A 4,668-nucleotide genomic window follows, 5' to 3' on the forward strand; every position below is an offset into this window, starting at 1 on the left:
GTCGCGACTTGAGGTCTAGCGACAGGGGAAACCTAAAAGGAGCTGGGGGCGTCCGACTAAGTCTCACCGAAGCGATGGTGAGCAGTGACTCAAACCTAAGGCTAGGGACAAGATAGTATATTAGTTAAGTAAGCAAAGAGAATACAACTGGGGGCTTACTGACCTAGGGACAAGAGGTCGAAACTGAGGTCCCTAGGGCAGCAGAGGCCGGCTTATATACATGGGGAGATTAGGGCCGGCTGTGCACGTTGGTCCGTGCGCAGCTGGTCCGTGCACAGCATGCCGACGCGGCCCCGGGGGCCGGTGAGTCAGAGCGGCTGTGTCAGCGGGGCCCGAGCTGTGCCGTGCGCTGCTGCCCCATCTAATCTAATCGTACAGTAGATAGTGACGCGTCCATATCAGGCAGGTAGTACAGAGGTCGCGGGTTCGAGCCCGCGAAAAGGAAAAATTAAAAAACGGCTAGGCGCCGTACCAACTCGTGACAATCGCATGGGATCGGAAGGCAATAGGGTGCCATTTGCCGTCATCCTGCTTCTGCATCAATACGCCGCCAGTGGTGTAACCCGAAGCGTCGACCTCAATGCGCGTCTCCTGATTAGGGTCGTACAGCGCCAAGACTGGAGTCGTCGCGAAGAGCCGTTTGAGCTCATCAAAGGCATGCTGCTCTTCCTCGCCCCAATGCCATGGGTCATTCCCTGTGAGCCGGTCGAGTGGTCGCGAGATCTTAGCGAAGTCCTTAATGAAGCGGCGGTAGAAGTTGGAGAACCCCCGGAACTTCTGAACATCTTTCTTGTTCCGGGGTACCGGCCATTCATTAATTCCTTTGAGCTTCGCGGGATCCATCGCCACCTCATCGCCACCGAACACATAGCCGACGTAGTCGACCTTGGGAACGTCCCATTCGCACTTCTCAGGCTTCAGGAACAGATCGTTATCCTGAAGGCGGCGTAGGACCTCGCGTGTGACCTTTTCATGCTCCTCCTTGTTGGTGGAGAAAATGAGTATGTCATCCAGGTATACGAGGACCTTGCCACCGACGATGAGATCGTGGAAGATCTCGTTCATCATCGCCTGGAAGGTTGCGGGGGAATTGGTGAGACCGAAGAACATCACCAGGGGTTCGTACAGCCCCCGGTTAGTCACGAAGGCCGCCTTCCACTCATCACCGGCTTTGATCCGGACGTTATTGTATCCCCATCGGACATCGAACTTCGTGAAGAGTGTAGCGCCGCGGAGCTTATCCACCATCTCGGCGATCAACGGCAAGGGATAACGATTTTTGACCGTGATCGCGTTCAACCGGCGGTAGTCCTGCACGGGTCGAAGCGTCCCTTCCTTCTTTTTGATGAAGAAGAAGGGGGATGAGATTGGCGACTTCGACTCCCGTATGTAGCCCTTCGCTAACTGCTCTTTTAGGAACTTGTCCAGTTCCTCCTGCTCGTTGCTCGACAATGGGTAGACCTTTGAATGAAACGTGGAGTAGCCGGGCACGAGTTCGATCGCATGATCGTACAGCTTCCTTTCGGGTAGCCGTTCTGATGCTTCCTTCGAGAAGACCTCCAGAAACTCGTGGTACTGTTTGGGTACCGACTCCTCGGCGGTCTTAACGACCTTCTTCTTGATCTCTTCCTCAGCGAACAGCTGGGAATACGTGTGCCCTGCTGCGACGAACAGCTGAGGGGCGCCGGGAAGTGTGATACCCTGCTCCCAGGCTTCGATCAAGTCAGCCTCATCCCATTCTACTTCCACCGAATCTTCTTCGGGTTCGAAGTCCGGGAGCACCTTGCTCCGGCAGGCACCTATGACCGACCGTTTGGACTTCGGCGAACGCCTGCGCGCCGTGGGCCTGACCCCCGTATCACGCGCAGTCGCTGCTTGCTCCATTCGGCCAGTCCTCCTGGCGCTACACGTTTCAGGGCATCGCGACAATTTGAGGGAGCCCTTCTCCCAATCTATTTCGGGGTTGTGCTCGCGTAGCCAATCCAACCTGACGATCACATCCTCTGGACCGATGTCCGTGACCGTAAACACCGTCTTCTCGACGTGTTCTCCTATTTGCATCTGTAGTACTGCTACTTCTGAGATGCTTCCATCTTTATTCAGGGTGCCGTCGATATTGTAGAGCGGAATCGGCTCTTTTAGCTTCCGCGTCTGTACCTTATTCTCTTCAATGAATCGCTTGTTGATAAACTTTGTGGTGGCTCCACTGTCCACCATAGCGATTATGTCCTTGTGCTGTCTTTTCCCTTGAAGTCGTACTGGGATGTGAAAATGTTGGGACCCCTGGTCCAATTCGTACACCATCGCAGTAGACAATACATTATACTTGTTACAAGATGATACTCGCGGCCCGATGCGTGCGGCACGAAGCGCGGACCGGATCAAAAACCCTCCTCCTTCATCGCCCGATAGTGCTCGAGCTCCTCGCGCATCGACTTCACCTGTGCCATTAAGTCCGCCAGCTCCGATTGCTCGGATTTCGCTGAAGCGGCACTTATACTTGCCGAGGGTGATGTCGTGACAGGGGCGCTTGTCGCGGCCTGGGTGGATCCCGAGGCAACCGTAGCCTGCGTGTCAGCGCGTTTTGTGTAAGGCTTGTCCTTACAATTGGGGCACTCAAAGCGTCGGTACCCTTGCTTCCCACAGCCGAAGCATGTGCCGGGGAAGTTTCCTTTTCCGACGGCCGCATTGATGCTGGCCGAAGCTGCGTGCGTCGAGGGTGCACCACCACGTGCCCCACCGCGTCCTTGACCTCGGGCCGAGAAGAAGTTATTTAGCTCGGGCCTACGGGCCCGGCTGATATCGAGGATCTGCTCGACCTCGGTGGCGCGCTTCTCAGCTGCTTGCCACGTGGCGAAGGTCTCGAGCTCGATCTTGCGGTAGACGCGGGAGGGGATGCCGCTCAGGTACTTGTCGTGTAGCTCCAGGTCCCCATACCCGGAGCGGTCCGCCGGACCCTTGAACAGCGCGGAGAACTCCGCGGCGGTGTGTTTTTCGCGGACTGACTTATCCGCGCAGAGCTTTGCCAGCTCTACTTGTGCTGCCGCCTCGTCGTCGAGATTTCCGAAGCAGGCCCTGAAGGCGGTGGCAAAGGCCGCTTCGTTTGCGAATGGGGTCGTGGCCCCTTGTACTCCTATCTGTACTGACACAAGCTGAGCAAAGTAGGGAGTGGCCCAAGCGCGGGCGTCTCCGTCGAGCAGGCTAAGTGCAACCTGCACCTTGAGCTCGATGGTGGTCAACGATGTGTTGATCAGCCAGTAGATGCGCAGCTGCGACAGGAACCAGTTGCACTCGATGACGGTCTTGCCATCGTAGTGGAGCGGGAGGAGGAGTTTCAACGTCTCCTTATCAGGGACGGCAGCGGGAGAGGACATTATCGGCGACGAGGGGGACGAAGGACTGCCCGCGGACGAAGGCGACTGTTGTGACTGTCCACCGGGCGGACTTCTCGGGGAACGAGTGCTTGAGCAGCCTCGCGGCGGCGACGGCGGTGAAGTCGGTTGAGGAAGCCCGGAGGCGGGGTTACGTAGGACAGGGACTGGAGTCGAGGCGGTGACCGCTGACGACGAGCTGGCCCAAGAATGCGGCGGAGTGTCGCGGGGCTCGGTCTTGGGAGGCCTTTCTAGCCGCGGCCCCAGGGAGGGCTGGGGGATCGCTTGAGGGGTCGCTGAAGGCTGTGCGACTGCCTCAGTTCCTCGAGGGAGATAGGGATCTCCTCGTGCTTGACCTGTACTGGCGACAGGTTGGGGGATGCGGGTGCCTGGCGAGGCAGGTCGGGATGGGACGGGAGTGACGTGGCAAGATGTAGATCTCGAGGTGCCAGCATACCGGAGTGCAGGGCCTCTGGGGTGTTGGACTCGTCGGATTGGCACGAAGTGTCCTTCGTCAACAGTGATGGACCGTGGAGTGCGATTAGGGCACGGTTGCCGATCACAGATGAAGAAAGGAGCTCTGTCTCCGTTGCTGTTCGGGTCGTCACGAGAGACGTCGACCTGCTCCTGGGTGTCGAAGGCGTGCTCAAGTCGAGAGCAGTCGAAGAATTCGTCAGCCACGTTGATGGGGGGAGGAAGGGGAGGTGCGCGTGCTACGAAAGGCCGTGCTAGCTAGCTTACACCTACGGCGCCCAAGGTAACACTAGGGTTCGCAGTTCACGTGGGGCCCAGTACTGCTTTTGGCTAGTATGCAGCAGGAACCTCAGCCACGCGTCCGTGAGGACAAGTACCGCCCACTGAAGTGCAGGTACTGAAGAGTTCGTCCCCTAAGTGGTGGCGATGTATAGTATGCTATCTAGGTATCGTAGGGTACAGTAAGGGTGCGCACCACCCAACCTATAGGAAGTGAATGTAAGTGTGTGGGTCCCGATGGAACGCCGGCAGCTGTGGGGAGTTTCGACCTAATGTCGCGACTTGAGGTCGAGCGACAGAGGAAAACCTGAAAGCTGGGGGCGTTCGACTGGTTCTTACCGAAGCGATGGTGAGCAACGCTCAAACCTAAGGCTAGGGACAAGGTAATATATTAGTGAGGTAAGAAAAGGAATACAAAGGATGCTTACTGACCTAGGGACAAGAGGTCGAAACTGAGGTCCCTAGGGCAGCAGAGGCCGGTTTATATACAGGGGAGGTTAAGGGCAGGCTGTGCGCGTTGGTCCGTGCGCAGCTGGTCTGTGCG

The sequence above is a fragment of the Postia placenta genome (assembly GCF_002117355.1).
Source record: "Postia placenta MAD-698-R-SB12 unplaced genomic scaffold POSPLAscaffold_16, whole genome shotgun sequence".
Taxonomy (NCBI): domain Eukaryota; kingdom Fungi; phylum Basidiomycota; class Agaricomycetes; order Polyporales; family Adustoporiaceae; genus Rhodonia; species Rhodonia placenta.